We start from the raw sequence: 24,130 nt of genomic DNA on the forward strand, positions 1-24,130 counted from the left end.
CTTCTCAAGATGAGGAAGGCTGCTGGTTCTTCATTCCTGCAGCTTGCATCTGAATTCATTGCCACCTAAACACTTTTTTTTTAAAACTATCTGGCAGTGGTCTTTGCCTATTAAGCATTTCTGGACACTGAAAAGTAATATTGATTTGTTTTACTTTTACTGCTGGAGGAATTTATTCCTATTTGCACCTTTGCTTCTCCATCCTCTTTTTTTTTTTTTAAATATCGGTGGTGGTGGTGGTGGTGGTGGTGGTGGTGGTGGTGGTGGTGGTGGTGGTGGGTCTTAAAGCTGATGACTTATGATTAGCTGACCTTTGGAGGAAGGGATGCTACAAGATAAGTCCTCAGTGTTCATCATGATTTCTTGGAAACTGATAAAGCATGCAGTCTTCCCTGGCATAGCTAGACAAAGATGACTCTCTTCTGCTTCCATAAATATGGTATTCATGTGAATGCCTCTTGGGGATAATCACAGCTGCTCTGGTTTCCAAATGACAACAGTCATGTAAGAAATCAACATCATGGCACAAGGAAAGGCCCTTGGCTTCCAAAAGGTTAACTCATTCCTTTATCCCATTCTGAGCACTGGATGTATTAAAGACAGCTAATAGGAGAAGTCCAGGGTTTACCAATGAAGAACTCATAATGAGATTCAGATGTTCCAATAAAACAAACCACAACAAATAAAAATGGACATTGCTTTAATGGGTGTATGTATTCTATTAAAGCTAATAGGAGCACAAAAAGGTCATCCCAGAGAGGTCAAGGAAGAATGTATGGGAGAAGACTTGCAATGAGGATATAGGTGAGGTAGCCACTGTGCAGGGAGGGTGAAGAAGGCCAATACAAGAAAGCACTATACCTATAATGCAGTCAAACAAAAACATCTCAGAGGTCTTCCTCCTACTTCTATACAAACATACTTCTATACATACATACTTCTATACATACATACTTCTATACATACATACTTCTATACATACATACTTCTATACATACATACTTCTATACATACAAACTTCTATACATACATACTTCTATACCAAGAACAAAAATTCGGCAGCTCATCTCACACAGGCTGCTCTGAAAAGACAGTACAATGATGGTTTGTAAAGAAAACATGTATATCAAACATGCTGCATTTTCTGTTTTAATCAAATTCTCTCTACCACTGTCTTGATTTCTTCATGTAGAAATTGATTCTAGATGTATGGCCAATTCTTCTTGTAGGAGGCCTTCACTGGCTCAGGTACAGGATGCAGAGAGCCATTGGCTTCCTTAATAGACGAAGCCATAAGGAGGAACAAGAAGTAGGCAGAGGAACAGTGTGTATAAATAAGGCAGGACACGAAAGGAAGGAATCAGGCTTCCCTTGAGAGCTGAAAAAGGTTCTATTACCAATTGCTTAGTCTACTCAATTTTGCATAGCCACACTCCCAAGTCTACACTGATGGGACCCACATCGTTAGGTCATCCTCTGAGGCTTCAGAGGGAAGAAGTCTGCCGCTGTTCCTGGGGACTGCTCACCCAAAGCCAGTAGGCCTCCTATCTCAGAGCTCTTCAAAGAGCCATACAAATATTCTAGTGCTAAAAAACACAGCAGGGGAAAAAGGCTCCAAACATAGGAAGACAGTATCAAATTGAAATTAGCATCTAATTGAAGGTCTATAAGATGCAACATTATGTCAATTTCATTAATTGTTCAGTTTAGTATTTATCAAAAAAAATCATATGGGCAATGATCATTTGAGATTTTCTCATCCCATGAGGCTTCCTGATTATGAACATGCTTGCCAAAAATTCACCCATCATAAATAATGTTTAAGCCAAAATCAGAAAATAAGTTTAAATTTTACAGCAAATAAATAAAGCAAAATAATGGTGTTAGTAACAATAATAATAATGTGCTAGAGAACATGGTGGCCAATTTCAGCTTACAGTATTTGTAAGGATATGGGATAAGGCTCTGAGGCAGAGAGCATGAGGCCTGAACATATTTTAGAAGGGCCCTGACTCTCCTCCAGAGTTATTCTTCATCATTTACTAAGGCTTCTTGACCAGCATCTCTCAGACACCAAAAGCTGTCTTGCACTCCTTCTGAGTGATTCAAAATATTTCCTTTTAATAAATGGTGCTCATTTGGAGCTGTGGTGGATTGCACTCTCAGTGAAAGCTCAGGCTCCAGGAACGCTTTTGGTAATTTCCAATAAGCACAAAATGTCTTTCCAAAACATCACTTTCCTTGAAGGCGAGATGCATTTGATGAGTAATGTGATGAACTCCTGTTACAGAAGAAGCATATGGTTAATTTGTTTTTAAACTTTTAAATGTATTATCTATCTAATGTAGTTTGCTTACATGCATGTCTACACACTGCATGCATTTTTGATACCCATAGAGGCCAGAAGAGGGCATTGGATTCCCAGGAACTAGATTCACAGGCAATTGTAAGTGGCCATGTGCATGCTGGGAATCAAACACAAGTCCTCAGCCAGTGCTTTTTAATCCCAGAGCCATCTCTCCAACCCCTAAAGTATTAATAATTACTTGTCTAATAAAGCAAAGATTCTTCTAAAAGCCCACAAAACTCCATAGATGTCTACATCTAATGCAGCCTATATAACATTGCAATGTTGGGTTGTAGTGTGTGTCTGTGTGTGTGTGTGTGTGTGTGTGTGTGTGTGTGTGTGTGTGATTATCTCTTCCACTTAATTGTGAACTACAGGAGAGAAAGGGCCATATTTCATCCATCACTGTACATTTTGCACCTAACATGGTATATATTATGTATTCAAGTTTTGTTGAGTGAAAGAATACAAGAAAAAAAGATAATAAATAGAACAATGTATCAGATAAACAGATGATCAGGAGATAGAGATATAGATAGAGATGGTAGAGAGTTATGTCTGTAAATGATAATCTTCAGTGTCAAGTTGATTGAATTTGTGGTTGCTTAGAAAATATACTTCTGAGTATGTCTGTGAGTATTTCCAGAGAGCTTAGGCTCAAGATAAAAGACCTACCTTGAATGTGGATAGCACCATCTCATGGACCAGGGTTCCAGAATGAATAAAAAATAAAAAGGAAGAAGCCAGATAAGTCCCAGAATTTATCTCTCTCTACTTCATGACCAGGAATGCAATGTGACCAGGAACTTCATATCCCTGCCACCACCCCTTGCTCACCATGATATACCCTCAAACCATGACCAAAGTTCATCTCTCCTTCTTCAAGTTGCTTCATTTCAGGTATTTTGCCACATCAAAAACAGAATTAATAAATTAAATGATTAATAGCTAATAAATCTAAAGAATTAAGGCAAGGTTTCTTCTTAATAGGTTATCCCATGCAATTTCGGTCCTAATAATTTCAATCACCTGTTTTTTAAATAGTTACTGTGTACTGTTTTGAGCTAAATGATTTTGCCATTCTCATTTAACATTCACATATCTCTAAAAAAAAAAAAAAAGTAAGATAATGAAACAGATTCAGAGACTGAATAAAGTACCCAAGGCCATGAACCTAAGATGTACTAATGAATCTATTAATACCGCCTCCACAAACTCAAATCTCATCTACTTTAGTCTAGGCTTCTTAGAGTTTGAATATAAAATGCTCCCCTACAAGTTTGTATACTGAATGTATGTACTGAAGATGGAGGAAATAGGTCACTAGGGTGGGCATATATGGGCCTCAGTTTCTCCTCCTCCTCCTCTTCTTCCTGTCCACCATGAGGTAAACAGGATTCCCCCACTACACACTTCCACCACCATGATGCTCTGCCCAAGAGCATAGAGACATTCAACTGTAGACCAAGCCCTCTGAAACCACAATTAATTCTTCCTCCCTTGAGTTGCCTATGTCAGCTATTTTGACTATTGCCATGGAAACCCAGCAAATACAATGCTATTGCATTGCTCCTTGTGGGAGTCTTCAGATTGAATGGACTTCAAGTGGGTCAGAATTCTTGCTTAGAACTAATAAAAACTAAACAGCATCCCAGACCAGCTTGTATGGATGTCTTCCTATCCCTGAACTATCTTTAGCATAAAGCAAAGGTCCACCCACCCGATTGTAAAGACAGAAGGGGATGAAAACCAGTGCAGAAGCAGAGGGAGAACCTCCTTCCACCTCTGAAGCCTTCCTGGGTCCATGGGAGGTAGTGGAGGAGGCAAAGTCTGAAGAGCAAAAGTCTTTTCTTCTGGACTCTTCCATTAAGTGGTTATGATACCTCGGTCAGCTATCTGTGCCACCCTGGATCATCTCTATGGTCCTTTATGGTGCTAATATCCTCTCGGCCTAAATGCCCAATCTCACTTCAACATTTTTCCCATCCCCAGGGATATGCCTTTTCTCAGGCTAGGGACCATTTCATGTCCCGCAGCAGAGGATGGATTACCTCAGGGATTGTAGCCTTAACCAGGGTAATTGCAAAAGCAGCTGTTATTCTTCCACCCTTCTGAAAGCCCAGCTAACCACCTACCTCAGTTAATAGCCAGCAGGTTAGGTTTCTTCATAGGTTAATTATACATTGTGTGGAAAGCATTTCCTTTCATCCGTTCTAAATCTGCTCCCTTTTAATTTTGTCAAGTGCTGCCTCTCTCTCAGATGAGGGGAAAGGGCAAGGAGGAGCCAGCAATTGGCTTGCTGCACCCCATTCATTAGACTTGGCGCCTCAGAGATTGTGCACCCCTTTGCTTCCCTCTTTTCAGAACTAAATCTGTCATCTTTCTTGGTGTGGAAGGAACCCCTTCCCCCACATCCATCTGCTTTGCCCTCCCAGGAACCTTGCCTATTTCTGCTGTGTCCTGTCCAAGATTAGGCCAGCTGCAAAGCGAATGAGGCGGTCAAGGTGAGGTGAGAGCGCAAATTTACCAGCAGGAGTCACAACACTTTCTAATCATGCCCTGGTTCATTCTCAACACAGATTCCTCCCTTGCTTGCCTCTCCAATTACCTTTTTTCTTTGGAAGCAGAGTCCACTGGCATGTCTGAGATAACTAGTGGATCCTTTCTAGCTCAGAAAGGTGCTGACAATTTTAGACTAAAACATAGCAGTCTAGATTTTTCAAGTGAATGATACAAAGGACCTTAGGTGCTGTGCTCTTTGGAGATGGATGGAGTCTCTTCCCAAGGAAGAGGGAGAAAAGAGTATCCTCAGCCAAAAAAGAGAATGAAGAGGACCCAGGGCACCCAGGGCCAGTGTTCTAGTTTGGTTTCTGTTGCTATGATAAAACACTGACCACAAGCAACTTGGGGAGGAAAGGGTTTATTTGATTTACACATCCCAATAACAGTCTAACAATAAGGGAAGCCAGGGCAGGAATTTAAGCAGAATCAGAAAGTTGCTTACTGGGTAGCTCACCTGACTTGCTCAGCTAAGCTACCTTCTAATATAGTCCAGGTCCACCCATTCAGGAAAAGCACTGACCGCAATGGACTGGACCCTCTCACATCAATTAGCAATAAAGAAAATTGGCCAGTCTGGTAGAGATAATTAAGAGTCCCTCTTCCCAGGTGGCTCTAGTTTATATCCAGCCAGTAATCATTGTTGGACTGTACAGTGACCTAGAAATGGCCTTTGGGGCTTACAATGAGTGACCCCAAAGCTCAAAAAATACCTTTATCCCAAGCCTCAAGAGGGTGGGAAGTCAAATGGAAGGATTGATACAACAGCATCATTACAGCTAGTCTTTCTGAGACCTTGCCAAGCATGCTGTTGATCACTCCATTTTCTCATGCCATTCTTTCCTCCACTCTAGCACAAGAACACTTACTATCTGCTTCATGTGTGTCAGGAAACAGAGGAAGAGAAAGGAGAAAAGATTTGACTTGGTTCCCATAGCTAGGAAGCATGGAGTTGGAAATCAAACTCAGCAGTTGTGAGTTCATAGTGATCTCCAGCCAGGCCTCTCCTGGCCCTGCCTCAGCCGGTGACCTGGAGCCCTAGAAAACCTTCTTGAGAGCCAGCATTGGGATGGGGTCTGCCTGCTATGTGTCAATGGATTACTTCTCTAAGCTCTTTACAATCGATCATACTATGGTCATTGATTGCTTTTTTGGCTGTACCTAAATCCCACATTGATAATACAACCCTAGTTTATAACCATACTGAAATTTTTTACATAAGAGCAAAAGATTTATATTCAACACCATCGTTAACCACAAGAGCTTGTCCTACATTAGGTAGCAAAACTCAAAGCAGAAGAAACCCCCCTTCTGAGGGAGGGTGATTACCAGGCTACTCCCTGGAAGGAGTTTCCGGGGAGAAGTTACATTTATATGCACATGTATGAGTTCTTGATCTTAAGAATAACTAACATCCAATGAGTACTCACTATGCCTCAAGTACTGCATTGTGCCAATCACATCCCAGGCTTTCTTTCAGTAAGTCCGCTAACAAATCTCTGAAGTAAGCATTACTACTTTGTTTACTAGAGATACAGAAAGGTGAGTTAACTTGATCTCAGCAGAGGAAACTTCTCCATGAAATATAAAGGAAAAATAAACTCAACCAGCCATTGTGGCTTATGCTTGTAATGCTGACACTGGTTTAAGCAAGAAGACTGCCATGAATCTGAGGCCAACCTGTTTTCATAGTGACTTCTAAGCCATCCAAGGCTACAGAGTAAGATCATAAGAAGGAGAGAGACAGAGACAGAGAGAGATTGAGACTCAAAGATAGTGGAATATTTGTGGTTCAATGACAGTGCAGATCTCTTATGTAGATCCAACATTTTTGTTTTCTCTACAGCCTGGGCCATGTGCCTGGAATCCAAGAGCAGAGAGAAGGGCCCCTGACCTTCCCTAGTATCCCTGCTCGCCTAATGCTATGACTGTTTATTAGTGAGTCCTCTAGGTCTAACAGAGTCAAAATTTCCATTAATTAACAATATAAATAAATAAATGGGTAGAGGAGAAAACGCAATAGTGGCATGGTGCCTAGAAGGCTCTACTAAAAGCAGCCAGTTCATACATCATTAGCATCCTTGCTCTCTCTGCAAACCTGCTAGCACAGCCTTTCTCTGTGAGGCACACTCAGGGAACTCCAACACTGAGGTCATGCTTTGTTTTCAACTCAGTGTTTTTGGCTATTTCTGATTGGTCTTTAGAATGCCCTAGCTTGCCCCAAGCCCATGATACCTCTCCAGCTCAGCCACTCTCTTCCCATCATGACTCCAAGAAAGAAGAAAGGTCATTTCTACAGATGCAGAGCTCCCCAGCAGGATCACTCATGCTATCACAATGTCCTGTTGTTAGACAGTGACTCAGCCAGTGGCTAACGTTTTCTCATTCAGGTTTTTTTTTTCTTCAGCTAAATCTTGACAGTCTGAAGGTCAAAGCTCCCTCCTCTAACTTGAGCTGAAATAGCATTGCAAGAAGTGAGCATTTTCCCAGCAGGATGCTGCTGTAGAACAAAAGTAAGTTGTAGAAGGGAGAGTGAAGGAGGCAGAGCAGTAGGGAAATCCATTCCACCAGCAAGCTGCCTGTGGCACTGGACACTTGACTGGAAACAACGTGGTAGAGGACATGCCTTCTGCCCTCAAAGCACAGGAGACAGTATAACAGCAGGCAGTATTTCCTGAACACAAACTGGATGTCTAATAGAAGTAGGCAAGAAAGAGAAAGACTCTAGATACCCATGTGAAAGGGGTATGAAAGTTGGATGACCAACTTGTTTCAGCTCCAACAACTGGGCTGAAAGATTGTTTTGTTTTGTTTTGTTTTTTGTTTTTTGTTTAATTTTTTTTATTATGTGTTTTAAATTTTATACATCAGCCATGGGTTCCCCTGTCCTCCCCCCTCCTGCCCCTACCCCCACCTTCCCCCCAGCCCCTCCCCTCCATTCCCATGTCCTCCAGGATCAAGGCACCCCTGGGGATTCATTTAAACCTGGTGGATTCATTACAGGCAGGTCCTGTCACCTCCTTCCAGACTGAGCAAAGTGTCCCTGTGTAAGCCCAAGGTTTCAAACAGCCAGCTCATGCACTAAGGACAGGTCCTGGTCCCACAGCCTGGGTGCCTCCCAAACAGATCAAGCTATTCAATTGTCTCACTTATCCAGAGGGCTTGATCCAGCTGGGGGCTCCACAGTCTTTGGTTCATAATTCATGTGCTTCCATTCGTTTGGCTATTTGTCCCTGTGCTTTTTGCAATCTTGGATTCAACAATTCAAGCTCTTGCAGAACTTCCTCTTTCTCGACAGTTGGACACCTGGAGCTCCACCTGGGGCCTGGCTGAGGATCTTTGCATCCACTTCCATCAGTTATTGGATGAGAGTTCCAGCACGACTGTTAGGGTGTTTGGCCATCTGATCACCAGACTAGGTCAGATCAGGCTTTCTCTTGACCATTGCCAGCAGTCTACAGAGGATATATCATTGTGGATTTCTGGGGACCTCTCCAGCACTCTGCCTATTCCTGTTCTCATGTAGTCTTCATTTATCATGGTCTGTTATTCCTCATTCTCCCTTTCTGTTCTTGATCCAGCTGGGATCTCCTGCTCTCCTAAGCTTTCTTTCCCTCAAATCTTGCCCTTCATTACTCCCACTGTCGTCCAGGTTGTTCATGTAGATCTCATCCATTTCTCTGTCATTGGGTGATCCTTGGGTCTTTCCTAGGGTCCCATTTTCTAGGTAGCCTCCCTGGAGTTGTGTAGCAGTCTAGTCATCTTTGTTTTACATCTAGTATCCTCCTATGAGTGAGTACATACCATGTTTGTCCTTCTGAGTCTGGGTTACCTCACTCAGGATGATATTTTTCTAGATCCATCCATTTGTCTGCAAACCTCATGATGTCATTGTTTTTCTCTGCTGAGTAGTACTCCATTGTGTATATGTACCATATTTTCTTTATCCATTCTTCAGTTGAAGGGCATGTAGGTTGTTTCCAGGTTCTGGCTATTACAAACAAAGCTGATATGAACATAGCTGAGCAAATGCCCTTGTGGTATGATTGAGCATTCCTTGGAGGCATCACAATCCCCGACCTCAAGCTCTACTATAGAGCTACTGTAATAAAAACAGCTTGGTACTTGCATAAAAACCAACATGTGGACCAATGGAATAGAATTGAAGACCCTGACCTTAACCTGCACACCTATGAACATATAATTTTTGACAAAGAAGCCAAAAATGTACAATGGAAAAAAGAAAGCATCTTCACCAAATGGTGCTGGCATAACTGGATGTCAGTGTGTAGAAGGCTGCAAATAGATCCATATCTGTCACCATGCACAAAACTTAAATCCAAGTGCATCAAAGACCTCAACATAAATCCAGCTACTCTGAACCTGATAGTAGAGAAAGTAGGAAGTACTCTTGAATGCATTGGCACCAGAGATCACCTTCTAAATATAACACCAGTAGCACAGACACTGAGAGAAACAATCAATCAATGGGACTTGTTGAAACTGAGAAGCTTTTGTAGAGCAAAGGACACGGTCAACAAGACAAAGCGACAGCCTACAAAATGGGAAAAGGTCTTCACCAACCCCACATCTGACAGAGGGCTGATATCCAGAATATATAAAGAACTCAAGAAATTAGACATTAAAATGCCCAACAGTCCAATTAAGAAATGGGCTATAGAACTAAACAGAGAATTCTCCACAGAGGAAGTTCAAATGGCTGAAAGACATTTAAGAAATTGCTCAACATCCCTAACTATCCAGGAAATGCAAATCAAAACGACCCTGAGATACCACCTTACACCTGTCAGAATAGCTAAGATCAAAAGCACAGAAGATAGCTTATGCTGGAGAGGATGTGGAGCAAGGGGAACTCTCCTCCACTGCTGGTGGGAATGCAAGCTTGTACAGCCACTTTGGAAATCAATATGGCGCCTCCTTAGAAAATTAGGAATCCATCTCCCCCAAGACCCAGCTATAGCACTCTTGGGCATATACCCAAGGAATGTTCAATCATACCACAAGGGCATTTGTTTTGGTTTTTTGTTTGTTTTTGGAAAAGTTGCTTTGACAGAATAAGCCCACTGTTTACTTGGTCATGACTCATATGGAGTCAGTGGTGATAAGGGCTTGATAATTTCCAGCAGGTGGGCCCTTGATGTCACCGCTCTTATTGAGAGTTAGATGATTTGAAAGTAGAAACTTGTACTGGGCCAACAAATAGAATGGAGACCCCTTTCAGCTTCCTGGTGAAGGGACAGTATTAGCAGATGAAATGGATAAGTATGGCCAGAACTTGAAAGGAGAAGACTTCTGGCTTAAGACATGTGACCTGATTCCTATCTTCAGTTCCTATGAGAGGAAGCATCTACAGAAATCATGGTTCCTAAAACTGAGTGCCTAGCCAGTAAACAGAGATGGTTCAACTCCAAGAAATGGCTTGAATAGTTTTGTTAAATATTTATCCTGTGACTTTGCAGGGAACAGATCTTTTGAAGCTTAGGATCTTTAAGCTTAGGGGAACTCATTACTTGACCACAGTGTAAGTTCTGACTATGACAGTGTCTTTAAGAAAGGTGGCAGGGAGGGTAGAGAAAGTGAGGAAAGAAAAGAGGAAGGGTCAAAAAATGCGTGCAATGGGGTCTCTGAACAGTACATTTGTGTGCACACACATATAGCACACATGTTAAGTCAAACTGCATAACAGAGTGGTGTATATACAGCAGATTTTTGTCATTGTAAGATGAACACAATGTAAGAGACAATCAAATCTGGGTTTAAAATTTCCCTTCCTACTCTAAAGACTTAGGTTCACCGATAAATCCAAGCCAAAAACACTGCAGGAGTTTGAGGGCCAGGTAAGGATACAGAGAGCCCATCCCTGTTCTCAGTCCCCCCCCCCCCACTTAGTCTAGAAGGTGAGGGTGAGATTCCCTACAGTCAGTCTAGGCACTCATCACAGTTGCTCCAGGTTATTGCGACTGTTAACATCGTTGTCCTGTTTTGGATTCTTTTATGTTAGATTAAACTTCAGAGACATTCACTTCGTAGTTAGGAAAACAGGGTGGGAGTGAGCAATATGCACTCTAGGACATTTGAAAGAGCTCACCCAGCATTTGTAGGTTTTGTCTCAATTCAAGTGTAAATCATGTCTGATTCATTTTTTTCCTCTCTCCACTCCTGCCTAGAATCTACAGAGGTGTCAGAGACTAAGCCACCCCGCTTGATAGTTTAAATGAGAACAGAGCTGCTGTTCTTGAACAGGGATAGGCATTAACAACCTGCTGCACATCCCCCCTCCTCCAAGGAGCAAGCATCTCTCCAATGTGGTGGCTCCCTGGCCCAATTGCATACTGTAATCACCCAGGGTACTTAGAAAAAAAATACTTGTGTCTGAGGCCAGCCCTCAGAGACTCTGGCTTAATTGCTCTGGAGAATGGTTCTAGTATTCCGCCAGGTTAAAAGAAAATGCTGTAATGTAAGAAAGAGATAAATCATGTATTTCCCCCACCCTGGACAAACAACTATCATCTCTCCAATTTTGCAAGGGTCGGAGCCCCAGATATACTCATAGTTTATCTACCTTGTGCTTCCTTTATCTGATTTGAAGATGTTCTTTAAGGAAGTAGAGAATCAAGGCATTTATTGATTAGGGAGATATCAAAATATTGCAAAACCCAATGTATCCCTCTTTCAATAACAATTAAAAAAGAGGCCAAAAGCTCCTAGGTTTCAAACAGTAATGAAAATCTAAGATTCTCTGAGGGACTAAATTCAGTGAAACACTCTAGCAGATATTTAGCACATGTGACCCAATATCTCCAAACTATAAGTGACATCAGAGTTACTTGTGCCCTGCTCAGGGCCACATGTAAAGCCATATTACTGAGTGCCATCCCTAGAAATTCTAGTTCAATAAGTCTGGAGTGGGGACTAGGAATCTGAAGCTAAAACAAGTTATCCAGACTTAATGTACAGCAGCCAGCTCAGGTAGACCAATTGACAACTTCTCTCTAAACCCAATAGGTAGAATGCCTTAATCTCTACAGTATTATTTTTCCTTTAACATGGAAAGTATGAATTGTGTTGATAATGTGTAAAGCCATTTCCACAGCATCCCCCATAAGAGTGTGATAAAGCATAGCTTTTATACACCTGGAGAGAACTTGTGTAAGAATGATAAGTGGCGCTGGTTACTGGCACTGGTTATCTTGAGGAAAGGTCACAGTCACAACAAAACCCAGTACCAGTATCAGAGCTTTATTAGGAGGAAGAGAGGTATTGGAGGGGGACAAGAGAACCAGGCCTGGGGAGCACATGCAGAGGGAGAGAGAAAGATGGTGGGGGGAAGAGATAACAGATGGGGGGTGCGGTCTGAGTCATAGCTCTTTAAGGCGCAGGTGGGCTTACAGAGCTACACCACGCATATGCAGATTGCATGACTACATCATGCATACATCATCACCAGCACACACTGATGATGTAAGATGCAAGACCCCTTATTTAGCTCTTGAACTGTGCATGTGCAGTTATGCAGCTGGAGTGAGGACAGAACTCCAACAACTTGTGTTTCAAATTATAGTAATAAGTTTAGGGCTAAGACCTCAGACCCCCAAAGGAAATTGTTGATTTTAAAATATCAGACTGGGAAACAGCAGTGAGTACCCACTCAATTTGGAAGTAAAGCAGAAGAAGAAAAAAATCTGAGAAGGACTTGGTACTCTCCATGTTCTGGTCATGAAAGGGTGCCCTTACTGGGTGCTGAATGGAAGAAGTCCTTTTTATCCCTTCTTAGAAGCCTTAAAAGAGAACTGGGGGCTGTGGTGACAGCTCAGTCAGAGAACTGGTTGTCTCATAAGCATGAGGACCTGAGTTTCATCCTAAGAACTAAGTTTTTGAAAATGTCAAAGGTGACACACACTTGTAATCACAGCACTGAGGATATGGAGACAGGTGTATCCATGGAGCTTGCTAGCGAGCTAGCTTAGCTTACTTGGCAAGTGCCAGACCTATGAGAAAACCAACCCCCCAAAACAAGGTGGACTGTGTTTCAAAAATGACAGCTGAGGTGATCCTCTGGCCTCCATGAGCACATGAATGTACCAAACACACACACGTACATAGTGTGTGTGTGTGTGTGTGTGTGTGTGTGTGTGTGTGTATGTGTGTGTGTGTATGTCTTTTCTGTCCCTTCTCACATTTTTTTTCCTAGAATAAAATGAGAGAATATCAAGGTTAGGGAAAAAAAATGTGAGAAGGGACAGAAAAGAGTCCAGTAAGAAACAGTAGTGTTGTTGTTGAAAAGCCCTTGATGAGGGTTTAACATTGAGAAAGAAAACAATCGAAGAGAAAGTAAGATCCACTACATGTTCCATCTCAGAGCACTGAGACTCCAAATCTTAAGCATGAAATGTTCCCACCTCTAGAATCATACAAACCTAAGGTAGTCTAGAAAGTTCTTATCCTCAGAGCAGTATCTACCATGCAGATGTAAAATGGGGCTCTGCCATCTTTGCCATATAACTCCCTTATCAATTCACAGTCTGTCCCTCTGCTACTTCCTGCCTGCAGAATTTCTGAAGAACGGCATAAGGAATGCAATCTGCCAGCTGTGTTTTGAGACTAGATCCAAGAGGACAGCGTTTGGGAGCACTTGTTACCAAATCTGGTTAGTCTTACCTTTCTTCTTAGATGTCATTCAGTGATGGACACATCCTCTCAGGTCATCCTCAGCCCTGCCCTAAGCAGCAGGATTATCACTCAGGTTTTACAAGTGAGGAAACCAAAACTTGATGAAATGGTATAAAAGTAACATGTAATGAGGCAAAGCCAAGATCAAACCAGATCGTCCTTTACAAAGAACAGTGCCCTTTTCCTGGCACCCCTACTTCCATTGGATTTAAGCTTTGGGTTTTGATCTAACAAAACTTGAATGTTGTCTTTTCTTCCATTAGATTTTAGAATACAAAAGAGCCATTTATCTTGTAATTATTAAGAGCCATAACAGATTTACTGTACAAATGTATCAGAGGCCAACCTTTATTACTTCATGCTTTCCTTTCTAAAATCCCCCAAGATCAATGCCCTCAACAGCAGCCCATCCCTCTTCCCTGTCTTCTATTCTGATTAATACCTTAGCAACATTCTCATGCTGATGGATTACATCTGGAGTCATTCATAAATATAAGATAATTATTATATTCAATGCATATTGAATAAATACTTATGCCAAAACAAAAACTTAAGGACAATGATATAGCTCAATGGGTAAAGGTGCTTGCTGCTCAATGATACAAGCTAGATGATCTGGATTGAAGCCTTGGAACACTTGTAAAGGTGTAAGGTCAGAACTGACTTCACAGAGTTGTCCTCTTATGTTTGTTCACATAATTATCATATTATGCACACACATACACACAATAATTAATAATAATAATAATAAATGAAAATTTTAAAACCAACTAAGCATTGTGTAGACACTGTCTCCTATTAGCAAACTTTTAACATCAGTTCAATTGAAATTTCTATTTCACTCTTGATTAAACTAAGGCCTGGTATTGGTGAAATTATTAAGGCCACTCCACGTAGTTAAAAGGGAGGTGTATTTTGTGGGGTAACTTAAAAGTGAAGGGATAGTTTACAGGGTCTGGGAAAGGCACGGAGCAGTCAGGCAGTGTTCTCTGGAGAACACTGCTCAGTCTACCTCCAGCTTCCAGGGTCCAGGAACTAAGAGAACCTGTGCATCTGGATCCCGGGTCTTCAGCATCCTCTATCAGCCCCACCTTATAGGTGTGACTGCTACTGAAGCCTCAGTGGGGGTTGGAGCTTCCAGGTCAAAGCTGGAATGGCTACCCACTACAGCCTGGTGTTCTTGTCACCCAAGCTCTCACATCCACTTAGTGGTCATTCTGGAGATTCAGACCTATGTCAAACTTGAGAACTGACATGCCTAAACCAATTTCAATGAGTCTATAAGACCCTGAAGTTCTTGAGGAAGATCTTTCTGAAGTGGCAGATGGCCCACAGCAGAGTTCTACAAAAGGAATAAGCAGGAGATTACAGCATTAAGGCACTAATTAGAAAGTAGGTCTGTTCTTAGATTTGATGAGAAACAGAATATATTAGAAGCTCTTCAAAAAAAAAAAAAAAAAGACTTAAAGAAGAGGGAATAGAGGCCATTAAAAGACAACCAATCAAAGAGTATACAAGAATTTTATATTTTGTAGTACTCTCTACTTCATGAACTTAGCAGTAGAAGATAAAATATGAAAATTTAAAATAAAATGTCACAGGCAGCCTTAATACCAAGATAAGGGTCTCTATAGGCAAGAAATACAATTGAAATACAAAATGATGCATGAGGCTAAAGTCTCAGTTTGCTGGATTCTAGATTTGCATACAGAAAATTATAGTTAGAAGTCACTGATATAGACATAGAAAAGATGAGTATTTGTTCCTTTAGGTCAGAGTATTACAGCAAGGAGACTTTTCCTGTCCTCCTGCCTCTGAGTAGCCTAAGATTTTTTGCAAACTATAGCCCTAGAGTGGCTAGAAGGCCATGCATGTCCTCTCCACCAATAACTGAACACAGTAGTTCATGGTGTGGTGATTTGATCTACACCATTAGTTGTGTCCTTCAGAGTAAGATATAAACAATTTAACCTCAGCTTCCACGATCAAGATGGAGTGGAATTGTAAAGCCAGTTAACAAAGTGAATAAAGGAGAAAGGGGGAGGAAAGGAGATGGAAAGAAACAGAAAAAAGCTAATATTTGGTCACCACACTAAAATCTTAAGACACAAATCCAATGCTAGGGAAGATACCCAACATTCTCATCCACTTGAACATAAATCCATCCCACATTACATTCATTTTATGAAGCCATATCGCAAAAACTAGAGCGACTTTGCTTAGAGAGCTCAAAGAAACTAATAAATTCACTATTCCCACTTTAAAAGTGCTAGAAATTATAAGGATAGGGAAACTAAAAAGGAACAAAATCCCAATTAAAAACCTTATAAATAAAATATTATTGAATAAACATATAAAGAGGGAGTTCACACATTGAAAAAACTATACTGATAAGTTCACTCAAAACGTATCACCAAAATATGATACAAAGCAGTTAAAAAGCATATGGAAGAGAATGAGAGGTTTCTAACACATGAGAAATGTATCGAACAATAATAGAAGAGATAGAACCAAAGATTTTCCACACTTGCCTTGAATGTCATCAAATCAAACTTCTGATAACCGCAGAGGAAAAGTGAGGATGAACACGTCTGACCTTCCTATTGAACTGTTGTAGAACATCAGAAAGAAAGGGAGAAGAACGTTCCTAAAAGCCATACGAAGAAACGCCAGATTATTGACAAAGCAAAAGTACTTAGAGTGATAGCCAGCTTCTCAGCAGCAGCATGAAGGACAGGTGACACTGGAGTCACATCTTTGCAATGTTGATAGAAATATATGTTTAAGAGTAGGAACCAAGAAGAGGTCATTTTCCATTACAAAAGAGACATTGTATTACCCATACATCTTCATTAACAAGAACCACAGAAGAATGCACTTCAACAACAACAACAAAAAAAAAAAAAAAAAAAAAAAAAAAAAAAACCTGAATTTAGAGGGTCAATAGATTACAAGACATAAAATTTAACAAACACCATAAACTATAAAAAATTGATGACATTTCACATGTTTACAAAAGAGTGAAGCTAAACTTCAGACAAGAGCAAGATGGGCTGCAAACATTTTACACCCACATCATAATATTGTTTACCAAGTTGAGGCTCTTCACCGTCATTTACAGTGAAGAGCACATGTTTTTTTGTAGCTTATTTATATTCACTTATTTATTTAGGTTTAGAAATGTAGTTTAGAAGTCCAGGCGGTGGTGGTGCATACCTTTAATCCCAGCACTCAGGAGGCAGAGGCAGGGAGATCTCTGTGAGTTCGAGGCCAGCCTGGTCTACAGAGCAAGATCCAGGACAGGCACCAAAACTACACAGAGAAACCCTGTCTCAAAAAAAAACAAACAAACAAAAAGAAATGTAGTTTAGAAACTCTTTGGTTTAGCAGAAATTTTGAATAACAGGAGAAAAATATCAAAAGGCCCTTCATCTGCCTTGTGAGAACACTTGTAGCACAGCTGACCTTGTAGACCATCCTTTTAGCATTCTTAAATGGAATTATAAACATGTTCAGATGCTGTATAAATTAACTGAGGTCAATGGAAATTCAGTGAAAACTACACCAAATGTGTCAACACAGGAAGAAAGCAAAATAATGCTTCATATTCTCTCTCTCTCTCTCTCTCTCTCTCTCTCTCTCTCTCTCTCTCTCTCTCACACACACACACACACACACACACACACACACACACACACAAGAACAGTAGAGTACAATAAATATCACATTTGTAAGTGTAAGAAACTCTTAGAAATAAGAATGGTGATGGACCAGGAAATAAAATCAGGAAGGCTTACATGAGAAGCCTCATCTAAATCCATAATGGCTTATTTTCTAAAAGGAAGGGGGTAAATATGAGGAAAAGATTAAGATTTAAATAATTTACTTCCTCTACTTTTCTACATGTATTTTTGGTCCAAAATTATGAAGTTTCACAATTGGTCTAATATAAGCCTCCATGATTTTCAACCTTCCATACTTAGCTTATTCTGGACATTGGCCCTCTATCTCACTCTAAGCAAGAGAAATGGTGAACCATCAACTCTTGATACAATAGATGGATGGATGGATGGATGGATGGATGGATGGATGGATGGATAGATGGATAGATAGATAGATAGATAGATAGATAAATCAATAGATAGATGTAGATAAATTTCACCCTGAATCATGAACTCTTGAGACAAATGAATAAATTTCACCCTGACTTACAACTCAAATTTACTGTTATATGGGATCAAAGTAGATTTAGAACTCAGCAATATGCCTCCACTCACACATTCACAGAAACACGCACATATGCGCACGTGCGCGTGTACACACACACACACACACACACACACACACACACACACACACACACAAAACCACAGTAAAGCTGAGTGCATCAGAGGTTCCATTGTGCTTCTGATGAGCAAAGATGAATGTTATCACTTTACTTCACCTAATGAACATTTCAATCTTCTAATAAACATCCTAATAAAGAAAAATTGAGACTTAACTCACTTTTATTATCATTACTGACATGCCGAAAGGTCTTAATTGGGCTGAAAACAGCTTCCAATAATAATACCCTCCTTAATTGATTCATTAAAGGAACCCCTGCTGAGAGAGGAGAGTTACTTCCAGGAGAAGGAATGAAATAGAGCCCCAATTCCCACTGAGTGGCCATGATATCTCTGCCATCAACTCCCTGGGCCATTGAAGAGGATGTTAAGGATGCCCAATGCCTGGCATTAGTCTCAGTCCCAAAGAGGGCCCAGAAGGGAAATGGGGTTTCCATGCGCCACCACTCCTTTTTGGGGCAATGGAAAGCAAAGATGGGATCTTGGAGCATTTTGTTTATAATCTGCAAATGAGCAGGCAGGCAAAGAGATGCAATGATAGCAAGAGATCAAACGTCTGGTTACCAAATCCCAGCATGCTGGATCAGGTAAGGGAGAACTAGGTTAACAAAGGGACAATCGTCTGATTACAGGAAGAGTCGTTTCACACAGACAAGATAGTGCACTCTTTATAGTCATTAATATCTATAGACATGGGAGACTGTCTCACTCTGCCACTTATTAGCTGCTACTTTGGAAAGATTTCCCAACCTATGCTATAACCTAAAATGGGGAAAATACACACTTATTCTGCCACAGCTGCCAGAGCAAACCAGATCTTTTTCTTTCGCGCTAAACCCTTCAGCTGCCCCCATTGCATTCCTCCATAATTCACCCCCTCCAGCACCTCTCTGACCTCTGCTCCCAGCCCACTCAATGGCGCCTTTGGCCCCCACTGCTCCTCCAAAGCACCCAGCGAGCTGCCCAACCTTGGCCTCTGTGCTAGCTCCGCCTTCTGGCACACTCTTCCCATCGCCCTCCTTGACCTCCACAAGTCTTTGGTGCACTATCATCACCTCCTCTGTGACCACTTAACCTCTGCTTTCTTCAAATGTTTCCCATCCTTTCTTCCACGACACTTACCACCTTCCATTGTTCTATATAATGTACTTATTATGACAACTGCTTGCTCTCCCCCGCTGCTTCATTCCCAGACCTATCCTAACTGCCTAAAACAATGAGGAGGAGGCGCTTAATTTTTATTACACGACAACCTCCTAAGACTAAACTACATGATGCCCATAAAGTACATAGCTCAACAGAAACATACAGGGGCACTCAATAAATATTTCCTGCTCTTCTAGGATGACCATTATTGTTGTAATTATTAGTTTTTACCCATCACAAAAGATGTAAACTAACCCCCCATTCATTTGTACCATAATAATTTTTTTATTTCTGTATTAATTAATTAGGGTATGATTCTCTTCATCCCTGGTTCTTAGAAGGGGAAAGACCTACCTTTAACTAGTTTTCTGATACTGCATCGCATCTTGGTATATGGCACAAGTTGAGTACCAAAGGTGATGGGTTCCCTCTCCCAACTCCTACCTCCTTCATAGGTATGCCAAGGGCTGAGAATCATTACTAGGTCAAAATGCTAGTTGCCCCTCTTGTCTCTGTAGGACTCTAGTGCACATGAAAACAGTCTCCACACACCTACATGTAAGCAGGAGACAAGAAAGTGTTTGATTTTACATTTACCAAAACATAAGGCAAGGAGCGGAAAGAAAGGCACGTGACTTGCTTGTTAGAGTCCTCCAGATTTAAACTGCTGCCGCACTGACTGAGACACTTGCATTTCTCTCCAGGAAAAGAAGAAAACAGCAACCATCTGGCCAACCCATAACCTCCCAGGCGCTAATGAGATGCCTTCTTTGTCAAACACTTAGGAGCCTCTGTGATAAAGCACCACCCTGGGTAAATAATGAATGGAGCAGACCCATTAACTCAAAGTTGGACTGCATCTTCTGTTTCCTTAACATGAAGGAAGACGGGAGCAGCAGAGGCAATGAGCCGTTCAGCACTCGGAGCCAAAGTCTGCTCTCTACTTCTCAGCTGATAAACCATGTGAAGTACACGTGGCAGCCAGGATACCAAGTGCTGGCTTCTGCCTCTCTCCCTTCCAGTCCAGACTCCTGTGTTCTGTGAGTGGCACCTGTGTGAGGGAACATGGCATGGTATCTCTTAGCACACTGAGGGTCTCATCAATGCAACCATTTACAGAGCATTCATGAGGCAGGAGAGGGCAGCAGCTAAAAGCGTAAGTCTCTGAGAAATAAATTCTTGTGTTCAAATCCTGAATTTGCCAGTTAGTGACTGTGTGACCTCTCAGCCCAATTACTTCACCTCTTGGAGACTCAGTTTCCATCTCTGTAAATATGATGTTGACAAACTTAACCCATAAAGCTAGTGGAGCCATAGCCCAAATAATGCATGAGGTCACTTAGTACTGAGTCTGAAGACCAACAAGTACTCAATAAAAACTACCCATCTGAAGAGTCTTGAAGAAACAAAAAGCCAGGGTGTTATTGTAGTCAATAACCCAATCATTGCACAAATACCTATTCTATGCCTACTGGTTCTAAGTTCCAATTTAGCCACCAAAGATATAGCAGCCAGCAAAGAATACAGGATGCCTTGCCATCACCAAGTTTGCTGGCTAATGGATAATTATACGATCACTCTATGCCACCCAGTGTTATGCATACTTGACCTGTATTAATTTATTTAATGTTGTAATCACTCTGTGGAGTAGTATTATTAATCATTTTGATCACCATCATCATCATCTCCATAAGACATAAGAAGGAACCGAGGCACAAATGGTCAAGTAAACTGCCTCAGGTCAGGTCATGAAGCTGCTAAGCACCAAGCCAAACTTCCGAATTCCATTACATTGACACCCAAGCCTACTCTCTTGAGCAAGTCTATATACACAAATATTCCCCGTGTAGCTGGGAGATAGTGAACTCTTAGTCGATAGAAAATGCAACTCATGCATTTGTAGGGCAACAAAAAGGGAGGAGGGTCTTGTGAGGCTGCTCACTAAATGCGCACTTGTGGAGTTAAAGACAGATTTTTCTTTGAGGCACTGGAGCTACTCCTCTCCTCAATAGTCCATGACACCCCTCCAAAAGCCCTGAGTATATAGTGAAAATGTACTATTCTTCCAAATGAATATGGAGGTTATTAAATAGACACCAGCTTTTCAAGGAAGGGTGTTGAATTTTCGTTGAACCCCCCCCCTGCCCCCTCCCCTGTACTCTCAAATACAAATGGCATGCATTGGAGAGGGTCCTGGCAGACAGACAGTGACAGAATACATGGTGACATGTGCCCATCCCTTTATTTTGGAAACCAATATAACATTCCATCTAAATTTAACAAATGTCAAAAGCCAGCTGTGGTGGTGTATGTCTATAACCCCAGCATCTGGAAAACAAAGGAGAGAATCGGGAGTCTGAAGCTAGCCTTGGCTACACAACATGATATTGTCTCGATGAAAGAAAAGAACAAATCACACTCATATGTGCCCCACCTCAAACACCTCTAACTCTTCATTGTTCTCAGGGATGTCTAAACAAACTTGCTTGAAGTTGAACTGAAGATGAAGAAGAAGATAGAGACAGCTATTACATTGTGGGAGGTGGAGGCAGGAGACAGGTGCTCCTTAGGAGGGAAGATTTATAGTTCCATAAGACTAGCTGGTCTGTACTGAAAATGCTTTATGCCTAATCCTTAATAAATGCTTTTATATTAATTTCATTTTATATGCTGTATTTATATATATATATTTAAATATACGTGATTTTCTGTAGTTAACACATGACATGTTTTAAATTAATCTATGTCCATCTTACCTATCAATTACAACAACATACTGCATAACATTAAAATATTATTATAATATACATTTATTTTTATTAAAAATTCCATTTATTAATAAAGTCTACTAAGTTATGAATTGTCCACATTGTCCCACTTAAACCCTATAATAATCATGACTAAATAGTAGCAATATAATCTCTATAGGTTAAAAAAAATCAAGCTGTTACTATAACAATAGATACCTAAAAAAATATAGTGCTTTCAACAAGCATCTCTTAGTGTGTAACAGTCTAGAAACAGGGCTATGTACAGTTCAAGCTGCTTTGACAAAAACACTAAGTGATTGAAGGTAAGTTTTTATTTTGTCGTTTTCTTCTTGAAGTGCTACGTGATTGCCTAGTCAATTAGCCTGCCATCAGGAAAGTGAGTAGTGTACCATCTCACGCAGGCACATCCCAGCCCCCCAGCAGCTGGAAAGAGCAATGAGAGAGCACGCCCACTTTTTAAGAACAAATTCCCAAAGCGGCTCACATCACCTGTGTCTCTTTGACAGAAACTTTGTCAAAGATGATTGTAAGGAATAAGCAAGAAAAAACCAGTGGTCTTCATAGACATCCATTTCTTTTCCTCCTCTTTGACACTGATAACTTAAAAAATCAATCCTCATATCATCTCACCAAAAACTTCAAACCATGGGCTGGAAAGATAGCTCAGTTGGTAAATTACTTGCCTTATAAGCAGCAGGATCTGAGTTCAATCCCTAGAACCCATGTTTAAAAAAAAAAAAAAAAAAACTAGACATGGGGGTGTGCACTCATAATCCCAGCAGTGGAAAGGCAGAGAAAGGAGGGTCCCTGGAGCTCACTGGCCAGCTAGTCTAGTCTAATTGATTGACTCCAGGCCAATGAGAAGTGCTATCTGAAAAGTTCTTACTGAGGATCATAACAATAGTCCTGTATATATATGTATACATACATGTTTCCTTCACACACATGAAAATACATATGAGTAAAAATATTCAGACCACCACAGACAGAGTGATCTTCTCACACCACTGATGTTAGGCTCAGCCATGGAATCTACTTTGTGCCATGGAATGTTAGTAAGCACAATGCAAGCAGAAGCTTTAAATGTATTGACTGGTTCACCTGGGCTACTGCTCTACAAGTACACTCTGAGAAGAACTTAACCCCCCAAAATAGCTGCTCCTTTCAGCCTGAGCTGAAAGCAAATACATGTAGAATGAGCCAAAGCCAACGTACAGTGAAGCTATCCCCACTCACAGTGCAGCCAGCCTAAAGCAGCATCATTTGCTGTACCCAAGCTAGATCTGTTGACCAGAATTGGGAATGTGAACTAAGTGACTCTTTCCTATAGGTTACTGGGTTTAAGACAGTTATTGTACCACATTATTGAAACAATTGGCTGATGGAGAGATGGGATTAGAAGGAGGATACTGCCATAATGAAAACTGAAAATACATACCTGTGGCTTGAGGAGCAGGCAGATGGTGAGGAAGCTGTAACAGAAGGCTGGAAACATGCCCATCCCGTGTGATTTCAAGAAGTACTTGGCAAAACTCATCTGTAATGATATGGAAGACAGAAAAGATGCCTAATAAACTTGAAGCATTGGACAAGAAAGTGTCCAGGCAGAATATTGATTGTGTAATATACTTGTTACCAGCTAGATAAGGTATATAAGACAAAGTGGGGTTTAAGAAAAGAACTGACTAATTTTCCAGCAGAATTGAGAATGAATAAAGAAAGCTCAAAAATTCCAAGACTTCCATGTCACAAGACTGAAATAATCTTTCGCCTCACCATTTCATCAGTCTCAGGACAAAGTCTAAATCAGTGGTGTGGCTGTCATATCCTTTGTGACAACTTCTAAAAGGACTAAAGTGATGCCTAACTATGCTCTTGAGCTGAACAAAGTGCTCCTAGAAACATAAAAAGGCACGATCCTACGGAGACTTAATATAACCAAAGTAGCCAAAATTAAGTGCTAAGGGAAAAAAAGAGACATCTTTCTTGCTCAAATGCATCATCGGTATAACTTTCAGTGCAGGGAATTGACTGAGATCAAATCCTTTCAAAGTAGCTATATTGATGGAATGCTATCAGCCTGAGACAACTGTTTGAAATGGAAAATGATCCCTGACTGCCCAATTTCTAAAGGCAAAGAGAAAGACTTGGGCTCTAAAGTCCTCTTTAGAGGTACTCATGCCTTGTAGATGATGGCAAAAGATGGAGGTCAGAGCCAAAAGACACAAAGAGTACTAGAGGAGAAGTCATTACAAGAGGTAGAACAGGGT

This window comes from Onychomys torridus, chromosome 11 (genome assembly GCF_903995425.1).
Source record: "Onychomys torridus chromosome 11, mOncTor1.1, whole genome shotgun sequence".
NCBI classification, from domain to species: Eukaryota; Metazoa; Chordata; class Mammalia; order Rodentia; family Cricetidae; genus Onychomys; species Onychomys torridus.